Here is a 12082-nt window from a genome sequence, read left to right as displayed (position 1 = left end):
CCATCTTTCCATCAAGTTCAGAAACAACAAGCAGTTATTTTCAAAGTAAAATATTTTGAATAAAGTAATTATTAATACATGGAGATTTTCAAATAATTTATCTCACTCACATTAATCCTGACACTTCCAACCAAATCCTTCAAGATTACTCCCTTAACCCGTCTTCATATTGTCTCTCTTAATATGAAGACAATATCTTGCAACAGTTCTCCTGGACCTCTGGCTCACATAACCCCTCTACTACAAAGTTTCCTGATTTTTAAGTGTAGGGGTTGTGTGGTAAATATATTAATCGGGGATAGACACCCTGTTGTTGGTAAAACAGTATATTTCTAAAAGTTATGACATCCTATAATGATCTGTGTGTACCATAGAAAGAAGTGTCATTATACAGGGTGGAGGTTACATGTAGAAGTACAGAGGAAGACATGGCTTCCTTCCTATCCCATCATGCCTGAACTCCATTTACATAACTGGGAATTATCCAAGGCTACAAGTGTCAGAATTACACCTGTCAGAATATTTTTTGTTGCCTACCAGTGTTGTCACTCATTGACCTTACAGATGGATAGGACTACTGAGGACTACTGGCGGCTTTTCTTCATTATGAGCTTGTATGACTTCTGTAACTATGGGAGTTGGTCCTCAGCAGGGAGGCTTCCAGGTAAATCCAGATAGATAGTTTCCCATACTGTCTGAGGTGTGTGATATCTTCAGCAGTAGGATCTTACCTTCTTTTTCTGGAAGACACAAATGACATGGGTTGCAGCCTGTATTTTTGGAGGAAGTCTCTTGGATTCTCCTAAAAATGACAATTCAAAAACATGTTTCCAATACCTGGCACTGGATTTTTATTATTATTTTATGATATTCTAATGAAACCTATTTTTCTAAATTTCAGACATTGACACTAAAATAAGGAATATCTCAAAAGGTAAACATGTTTCACATGCAAGTGAGATTACCTGAGTTCAGATACACAGAAAATTCATGAGTGCACCTCTAACTGTATAGAACTGCATGTGGAGGTTGTCCTCTGTCTTCTGATCATAATATTTGAAATTCAAATATTTTCACAGTGGCACACACACACACACACACATACAATCAACATACACAAATGGCACCAAACAAAGATGTAGCATGAATCTTAACAGTTCTTATTAATAAGATCAAACCTGAGGTCAGTTATTGGGATGAATACTGGAAGGTCAGAAAGACAGAACAAGCCACAGCCACCTCATCTCACATGATCCTCAGCTGGTCTTGTTTCCTCAGACTGGAGGCCTTTGAGTCCTCATCCAGAATGGGTCTCAGCTGAACTGCTACTTGAAAGCCTGAATGCTTAACCAACAAAATGCTTAACCAGCCAAATGCTTCTAGTTTCTGGTCCTCACACCTTATTTACCTTTCTGCTTTCTACCACCACTCCCTGAGATTAAAGACTCGCTTTCTATGATTAAAGGTGTGTGTCGCCATGCCTAGCTGTTTCCATTGTGGCCTTGAACTCACAGAGATCCCAGATGAATTTCTGCCTCTGGAATGCTAGGATTAAAGGTGTGAGTGCAAACATTTTCTAGCCTAAGTATCTAGTGGCTTTTCTGTTCTCTGACCCCATATAAGTTTATTAGGGTACACAATATTTTGGGGAACACAATACCACCACACAACATAAACTCACAAAAGAGAATATTGTCAAAGAATCACAATTATTTAAAATATGAGTCACAATAATTCAGTGGTATTCTTTGATAAAGATATTTTCTTGGAAAACTGTGTGTCTTAATGGAGGAATATTTATTTTCCTCTATCTGTAGAAGCTATATAACAAAGAACAATACAGCAGAAAATATTATACTTTGACAGGTTATTTCTTTTACATTCATAGGCAAAATTTTAATGTACCAAATAGAATAGAAACTATAGTAAGCAGTCATGGGACAGCCAACTGTAAGGGTCATTCTTATATGCTCTTATATCATCTTATCAAATTAACACAATCAGTTGAATTCTAGTCAATTACTAGGAGATTTCAAATGAGTATTTTATATAAAAACTAATATTTGAACTGGAAAACTATTGCATTAATCTGCAGCAATATTTCATCTATAATATCATCAGGTGTATTTTCTTCAATTTATGTAAGCATAATTTTAAAATATACCAGTTGGTTCTGGCCCTGGTATTTGCCATTGAGGAGATCAACAGGAACCCTCATCTTTTACCAAACATAACTCTAGGATTTGATCTTTATAATATCCCATTCAGTGAGAAAAACATTCTTCTCAATGCCATTATTTGGCTCACAGGCCTGAGTATTCCCATCTCTAATTTTAACTGTGTAGAAGAGAGAATGACAGCTGCTGCCCTAACAGGACCATCTTCCGCAAAATCTACCCATATTGTGACACTGCTTCAACTCTACAAATTTCCACAGGTGAGGAGTTGTATGGGAAAAATAGTCCAGTCTCTGTTGCTGACATTTCAGAGGTATGTAAAGGTAAGGGGGACACTTGGATTACTTAGCTATTGATGAGTAATGCCCAGCCAACTGAAAACAGATCTAATTTCAGTCACTTGGAAAAGAAAGAAAGGGGAGGATGTAGGACAAAGGAAATTAATAAAAATGGAGGAAAGGCCAGTACATTTCTGAAAAAATCCTGTCAGAGAACTTTGCCTTTAAAATCAGGATGAATCTGTCCTCATTCTGACCATTGCCATCAGTTCCTGCAGAGCAGAGATTGTGATTATGACATTGTTCTTCCTCTTGTTTCCATTTGTTTTCTCTTCAGCTCACTGTTGGTCCTTTTGATCCTATCTTGAATGACAAAGATCAACTTCATTCTCTCTACCAGATGGCACCCAAAGGCACATCTCTGTCTCTTGCCATGGTCTCTTTGATGCTTCATTTTGGCTGGACCTGGATTGGTCTTATTGTCCCAGATGACCACAGAGGAATTCAGTTCCTATCAGATATAAGAGAAAATATGGAGAATAATCAAGTATGCAAAGCTTTTGTTGAAATGATTCAAAGTACCTGGAATTCATTTCCTTACAAATACTGGAAAAGTCTTGGCATGGTCCAGGAATCACTGGCCAATATCATCATCATTTATGGTGACAATGATTCACTACAAGGTTTAATGAGAAATCTAGGGCAACAGATTTTGACGACGACGAAAGTCTGGGTCATGACCTCTCAGTGGAATGTTACTAATATGGCTGATTATTTCTTGCTAGATTCATTCCATGGAAGTCTCATTTTTTCACACCACTATGATCAGATTAGTGAATTTAAAAATTTTATCCAAACAGTTAATCCTTATAAATACCCAGAAGACAATTACCTTCCAAAATTGTGGCTTTTGTTCTTCAAATGCTCATTTTCAGAGATTGATTGTCATCTTTTGGAGAACTGCCAACACAATGCTTCCTTGGAATTACTGCCTAGACACATTTTTGACATGGTAATGAATGAAGACAGCTACAATAAATACAAGGCTGTCTATACTGTGGCCCACAGTCTCCATGAGATGAGTCTTCAGCAAGTACAAATGCAACCATTTGGAAATGGGGAAAGAATGGTGTTCTTCCCCTGGCAGGTAATATCCCTTCTGTTGTATTAGAGCATCAACAATGTGATATTTTCGGCATCTTCAGAGACACCAAATTAGGTATTACATATTTCAACACTGTATCTCTGTGAGTTCAAGGCCAGCATGTGCTACAGAGTGAGTTCCAGGAAAGGCACAAAGCTACACAGAGAAACCCTGTCTCAAAAAACTAAAAAAGAAAAAAAAAAGAAGACTGGTCTTTTATACAGATCATTCCTTTGTTCTCCAAACTCAAAAATCTACAGCATCTATATTTGAAAGTCTACTTCCTGTATGAACACCTGGAACTAGTGTTCAAATAAGGAAGAATTGAGAGCTTACTCTACTGGCCAGAACCAAGATTTTCTGGGTTACATTAACCTTTGCTGGACACCTGTAAATTCAGTGCACTGTGGAGTTCACACTGATGTGAAATTGAATTGATATAGGATTCTTTCCTTTTTTTTTCAAGACAGAGTTTCTCTGTGTAGTCCTGGCTCAGATGTCCTGGAACTCATTCTGTAGAACAGACTGGACTGGAACTCATGGAGATCCACCTGCTTCTGCCTCCCAAGTGCTGGAATTAAAGGCATGCACCACCACAGTCCAGCTGATACAGGAATCTTGCTGCTACTCTAGCATCTTAAATTGTCACCTTAGTAAATTCATGCTCTTATGTATGTGTCCTTGCTCTAGAAAATTTTTCCACTTGGGTACCAGATGAAGGGAAAATTGATCTACAAAAGGTGTGTGTGCTTATATCACAGGTTGCACCATGTCACCTCTATCCTCAGATCTATAAACAGGATCCATCTGTCTCTGATTCCTTTGCTTTAGAGGCTATTTGAGCACAAGTAGGGGCTGAGTATAAGGAAATTGAGTAACAGTGGTTAGGGACACTGTGAAGGCCTTTGAACAGGACAGAAGCTGTACTAGGGAGGTAGGGCTCATTGAGTACAAGGTTGGCACACTAAGGATGGTTCTAGTTTTCTCATGGATGGTCCTTCTGTGTACTCCTGCTGACATCATCTATCCACTGATTTGGTTTTGTGCTTGACCATGGGAAGGGAACTGTTGAACTTAGTGCAGAAGGAGTCACAGTTGAGGTTTTTAATTTGAAGGCAATGGACTCAGAAATTCAAAGCCAGGTGTTGTAGTGGGTAGCCATTCCAGTTTTGATCTGGAAGTTCCAAACCTCATTGAGGCTTCAGCAACTGTCACGTCTACAAGGCAGGGCCAAAGGAGGCACTGAGAGACCCGAGATCTGGATGGGCCAGCACGCTCTCTGTTCCTGGACCCTAGACAGTGGAGGTTGACCGAGCAGAGCTCCAGAGAACACTGCTGGACTGTGATACACCTTCCCCAGACCCCACAACCTACTTATCCCTTCATTTGTAAGTTACCCACTAAATAACTCTTCCTTTTAACTATGTGAGGTGGCCTTAATAATTTCACCAATGTCTGGCGCTCATGTGGGGCAAATTCCAAAGGCCTGGGTGGCTCCCACCCTCAACCTCCTCCTCAGCTGGTGGGTACCTAAACCAACCTGCAAAGTTCCATATAACCAGGGAATGCCTACACGGTTCCATTCCTGAATCAGGGAGCATCTAGTCCAGTCTCAGTTCCCTAGCTTAGCCCTGAGACCAGCAAAAAACTGCAGTGAGTAAGGCATTCTTCTGCTCCCTGAATGCCAGCTCCAGTTCGTTGCAATCTGGATTCCTGCCTACAGCTGTGGTCAGCCAAGGTCGCCAGCAGGCCTTGCTTTGGAGCTGTAAGAATGCCACCTTCTGCCGGGCGGTGGTGGCGCACGCCTTTAATCCCAGCACTCGGGAGGCAGAGGCAGGCGGATCTCTGTGAGTTCGAGGCCAGCCTGGGCTACAGCGCGAGATCCAGGAAAAGGCGCAAAGCTACACAGAGAAACCCTGTCTCGAAAAACCAAAAAAAAAAAAAAAAAAAAAAAAAAAAAAAAAGAATGCCACCTTCTGGCTGAAAAGTCCTACTACACCCCCAGAACCGCGGAAAGGTAAGCTAGGCAAAGCAGTGTCTTATTTCAAGTAAAAGTACTTGATAATTTTATATTTTAAAATTGACTAACAAATTTTGAGTAATTCTTGTAATATGGCCAACAACATTACCTCACAAGAATTTAAAAACCTTTTTGCCTGTATGATGAATGACATCTTCCTGGAAATAAAAGATCGCAATGAAAGTTTACAAAGAAAGATCCTCTTTCTGGAATCTGCTTTAAAAGATATCAATGAAAGCTTACAGAAAATGATTTTCTTTCTTGATTCAGCTTTAAAAAATAGCAATGAAAGCTTACAGAAAAAGAATCTCTTTCTTGAATCTGCTTTAAAAGATAGCAATGAAAACTTACAGAAAAAGAATCTCTTTCTGGAATCTACTTTCAAAAATAGCAATGAAGGCTTGCAGAAAAAGAATCTCTTTCTGGAATCTACTTTCAAAGATAGCAATGAAGGCTTACAAAAAAAGATTCTCTTTCTGGAATCTGCTTTACAACATAGCAATGAAGGCTTACAGGATAAGATTCTTTCTCTGGAATCTGCTAATCAGGATTTACAAAACATGCTTGTACCCAAAATTGATTTTATTACTAACAAATATGAATATTTAATGAATAGAACACTAACTCTCCAGAGTGAAGTTGTGGCTACTAAGACACTATATAAGGAAGAAAGATTATCATTAATTGATAAGATAAGGTCCATGGAATCATGTGTTTCTGAGGAACACACACCCCGAGCCATATAATACATATACATTACAACCAATTTCAACAAGGGACTTTAAAAGTATAAAGGAAGAAGTAGTTACATATGGGATACACTTCACATACGTAAAACAGATGTTAAATTTGTGGTGTACCTCACATAGTATCATTCCAGATGACTGGCATCAGTTAATTTCAGCTGTTCTAGAATATAGCCAGCAGTTACAGTGAAAAAGCTGGTTGAGAGAAGAGACAAAAAATTTAGAACAACAAGGTAAACTTAGAGGTATTGTGATCTCCCAAGATCAAATACTTGGTGAGGGATGTTTCACTGACAGGAATGTACAAGCCACTTATGATGAGCATACAATATCCCTATGCTGTACAGCAGCTCTAAATGCTTGGGAAAAAATCCAGAACCTGGAAAACCAACTGAGGTATGCACAAAGATATTTTAGGGACCGCATGAAACCTTCACCGATTTTTTACAAAGGCTGAACACAGCTATAACAAAAGTTGTATCAGATAAAGAATTAAGAAAAGTATTAACTGAGTCTTTGGCATTCAACAATGCTAATGCAGAATACAGAAAAATACTTACACCATTAAAGATCAGATCAGATCCTTTGGAAGAATGGATTCAGTATACTAATGGTGTTGAGTCTCTTAACTACAGTAATGAGGCTTGAATAGGAGAGACAAATCCCAGAAGTAAAAGAAGACCCCATGGTACCAAATGTTTTAAATGTGGTACACCAGGTCATATAAGTAAAAACTGTATGTGGGGTACTCCTAGAAGTAATACTCCCTTTAGGAATAGCCTAAACAGGAGACCCCAACCTCCTCCTGGATTATGTAGAAGGTGTGGCAAAGGCCGACATTGGACCAGTGAGTGCAGATCAAAAATAGATATACGAGGTAACCCTTTACTGGTGGGAAACGCCTCAGGGGGCCTCTTGCAGGCCCCCAAATCAAATGTAGTATGAACATTCCCAGCCACTGTGCAAGAAATTCCTCTTCAGGACAACTGAATAAACCAATGCCTAATGTAAAAACCAATATTGCAACGGATGATAAAACAGCTCTGATAGATGGATCACATTTTACAAAGGGCACTATAAGACACATATTTTGGCAGACTTTCATAAATGAACGAAGACCAAAGCTTAGAATTCGAATTAATTGCCTGGTTCTGGAGGGTCTGGTAGACACAGGGGCAGATGTGACTGAAATTACACCAAAATCATGTCATCTGAATTGGCCTATTCAAGAGGTAGATGTCCATTTTTTAGGGATTGGCACCCTATCTCAGATAAAACAGAGTTCGAGATGGGTTGAATTCATAGGGGCAGAAGGACAGAGAGGAAGGCTGAAGCCATATGTAGCAAATGTAGCAGTAAATCTTTGGGGCCGAGATCTGTTACAACAGTGGAATACCCAGATTAAAATTTCTACACTCTCAGAAAAGGAATACAAACCAATGCATGTTTCTAGGAACAATATGACATGTTATAAAAAGCCTTACCTTTAAAAATGGCTAACTAATAAACTTGTCTGGGTTGGGCAATGGCCTTTGACAAAAGAGAAGCTACAAGCTTTAGAACAGCTGGTTCAAGAGCAGTTAAATGCTCAACACATTGAAGAATCTACCAGCCTTTGGAATTCTCCTGTATTTGTTATTAAAAAAAAAGTCTGGTAATTGGAGAATGCTGACGGATCTGAGAGCTAGTAATAAAGTAATTCAGCCAATGGGCTCCCTACAGACTGTGATGCCCTTGCCCTCTCTGCTAACCAAAGAATGGCCTATAATAGTTATTGACTTAAAAGACTGTTTCTTTACCATACCCTTACAAGAAAATGGTAGAGAAAAATTTGTCTTCACAGTACCTAATTATAACAATTCTCAGCCAGTCAAGAGATATCAACGGAAGATCCTCCCACAGGGAACGTTAAATGGCCCAACTTTGTGCCAATACTTTGTGCAGAAACCATTGGAGATAATTTGTGTAAAGTTTCCACAATCCATAATTTATCACTGTATAGATGATATCTGATTAGCTGATCCAAAGTTAGATACATTAGAAAGCATGTTTGAAGAAGTAAATAAAAAGTTTTGCCTCATTGGGGACTGCAAATTTCTCCTGAAAAAATACAAATGGGGAGATTTTATTAATTACTTAGGATATAAGATAGAGCTACAAAAAATCAGACCCCAAAAGGTACAACTAAGGAGAGATTGATTGAAGATTCTTAATGATTTTCAAAAGTTATTAGGAAGCATTTCCAACTTACTGGGTATCATGGGAATACCCAAGGATGGACTACAAAATTTGGCTAATACTATAGAAGGGGACAAAGAATTAAATAGTCCAAGAGAATTATCAGCCAAAGCTGAGAAGGAATTGGCTCTAGTAGAAAAGAAAATTCGAGAAGCAAATGTGGATCATGTGGTTCCAGAACTTAAATGCATTCTTGTCATATTCCCCTCCAGACATTACCCCACAGGTATTTTGATGCAGAGGGAAGATATTATATTGGAATGGATATTTTTACCATGTATACTAAATAAGAAATTAAAGACATATAGAAAAGATCTCTGATTTGATTCAAAAAGGTAAATTAAGACTTCGCCAGTTGACAGGAATGGACCCATCAGAAATTGTAGTACCTTTAACTAATGAGGAAATTTCATCACTATGGAAAGATAATGAATACTGGCATAGAGCCTGCAGTAACTTTTCGGGAGAGATTAACAACCACTATCCCAAAAGCAAGAGAATAGAATTCATAAATTAGACTGAATGGGTCCTTCCTCACATTGTACAACAAAAGCCAATTTCTGGAGTCCTCACATTCTATACTGATGCAAAAAAATTGGGGAAATCAGGATATAAATCAGAAGAATTAAGTAAAATGATATAAAGTCCGTACAGCTCTGAACAAAAGGTAGAACTGTATACCATTCTTATGGTACTGATGAACTTCACAGAACCCCTCAATATAGTCACTGACTCTCAATATGCAGAGAGAGTTGTTTTACATATTGAAACTGCTGAATTTATTCCTGATAATACAGAATTAACTTCATTATTCATACAATTGCAGGAAATCATCAGAAAAAGGGAATATATATATATATATATATATATATATATATATATATATATATATATATATATATCACATATCAGATCTCATACAGGTCTTCCAGGACCTCTAGCACAAGTTAATGATGAGACTGATCACCTACTAATAGGTAATGTGCTAGAAGCCTCAGAATTTCACAAGAAATACCATGTAAATAGCAAAGGTTTGAAGAAGGATTTCTCCATCACTTGGCAACAGGCTAAGGATATTGTGAAAAAATGTCCTACTTGTTCCATCTATAACCAAACTCCATTACTTGCAGGGAGCAATTCGAAAGGTATATAAAGAAATGAAATTTGGCAGATGGATGTGTTTCATTTTGCAGAATTTGGAAGATTAAAGTATGTACATCATACCATTGACACCTATTCAGGATTTCAATGGGCAACTCCTATGAGTTCTGAAAAGGCTGGTTCTGTGATTACACACCTATTAGAAGTTATGGCCATCATGGGAATATCTGTACAAATTAAGACAGACAATGCCCCAGCATATGTCTCCAATAAAATGAATCAATTCTTTGCTTATTACAATATAAAGCATGTTACAGGTATACCACACAATCCCACAGGCCAAGCAGGTCCAATCAAACTTAAAAAGGATATGCTAAATAAACAGCATCAGGTAACAATGACTCCTAGAAATAGATTTCATAGTGCTTTATTAACCTTGAATTTTCTCAATGCTGATCATAAAGGAACAGCAGCTGCAGAGAGACATTGGATGACAGACAAAACTCATGAGCTAAACCAACTGGTTTATTTCAAGGATTTACTGACCTCAGAATGGAAAATTGGATATGTTCTATGTTGGGGAAGTGGTTTTGCCCATGTTTCTGTAGGAGAAGAAAAGCTATGGATACCAACAAAATTAATAAAAATTTGAATTCAACAGGAAAAATCCCTTGATGAGAAGTAAAAGATCATCCACCAATGTGATATCTCTACAAGTTGTAAGAAAAATTTAACAATCAGAGGTTGGGGTAGGGTTCTGTTTTTGTCTTTCCAGGATAATGGAAATACTCATCTTCCAAAAATCATAAGGCCTTGGATATCTGGATGTTTACAGCAGAAAGAAAGAATCTATTGGTACCAATCTACACACAGTAAAATCTCACTGTCTATCAATCTAGAAAAGTTGTGGTTCCAATGCAATTATAAGCCAAGCTGGCTTTGGAGATGGAATTGGCTCACTCCTTCTCTAAACCCAAGCATATTGCTAAAAGAAAAGGTTGAGAGGTACGTCAGTCCCATATCAGAAGAGCCCTCTGGTGTGGGACAGAAGGAAAAGAAAAAAAGGGACCATTGTCTTCAAGATTCTAATTCTCTCCATGCTTACTCTTGATTTCCCAGAATCCTTTCTTACATGCTATGTCCTCTTTAAATCCAAACTTTCCATTTTGATAAAAAATAAGTTTTTCCAATAGCAATCTTGGAAGTCTCCAGAAGGAAGATAGGCCCCAACAACAACTCTACCCAATCCAGAATGATGCCATGGCAATCATCATCATACTATACTTCTTGCCAGAATTTCAGACAATCTTACCCATTACTCTAAGACTTGCTACACAACCAACAGTTAGTCTAACTGAGATTTAACTATCTGAGTTTTCTCACAGTACCCAACAAAGATACATCATCCCCTAAACAGCAGGAAGCAATTCTAAGAAAATGATGCCCCTTCTCCCTTAAGTTTCATAATTCTCAGGGTGATGGATGATGGCTATAGGGTTGGGGGTGGAGGAAAATATTAGACTCAGTATTCTAAAAAAAAACAGAAAAGAAGAAATGGAATGGATAGGTATAAGATATTATGGTAGATTATTGTATATACTAGTAAACAACTTTAGTAAAGTAGAAGCCTTAGATAATTTGCACTGTTATGGATTCTTATATGTTGATACAAATGTAAACTATTTTTATATCCCTGTTTAAGATAACTTATATATTGATACAAGTACAGAACTATATTTGTTATAATGTACATATATTTCTACTCTTATTTGAAATATTTGTATATTGATACAAATGTAAATTTGTATCTGTCATACTTTATGTATGTTCTATTTTTGTTTAGGATATTCGGTATATTGATATATGTTTAAGGTTATTGTCAATTGTGTATCACACTATATATTCCTACCTCTGTTAAAAATATCTTGTGTATTGTCACAATTTTGAAGTCATCATTCTTTACCGTACATTTGCTTATAGACTGTTTACCTTTTTTACATGAAGCCTTAGTCCTTAGGTTATTTCGGTAGATAAGACTTACAAATTCATAGTCACCTATGCTTGTCATCTCTATAGTTATGTTAATTAGATTATCCAGATTTATAGATACATATTTCAGATGGACAGGTAATCTTCAAACACTTCATAAACCTATAGAATATGGCATTTAAATAACTCAGATTTCTGTTGACTTGAGACACAATTGCTCCTGGCTGCACCAATTTGATCCCGAGAGAATGTTGGGCTTCTAAGACATTTCCATTTGGAAGTTTGTCTACTTGGCACAAAATGGCCTACTGGGCAAAGAACTGCCCTTGCCTCAACTGCTGACATTACAAATGCAATGCTGTCCTTTCTGGACAAGCGGGAGACAAGGA

Source organism: Peromyscus californicus, unplaced genomic scaffold (genome assembly GCF_007827085.1).
Source record: "Peromyscus californicus insignis strain IS unplaced genomic scaffold, ASM782708v3 Scaffold_4__1_contigs__length_199733344, whole genome shotgun sequence".
Taxonomy (NCBI): domain Eukaryota; kingdom Metazoa; phylum Chordata; class Mammalia; order Rodentia; family Cricetidae; genus Peromyscus; species Peromyscus californicus.
The sequence above is the reverse complement of the archived record's forward strand: the minus strand, read 5'-3'. Positions refer to the sequence as shown.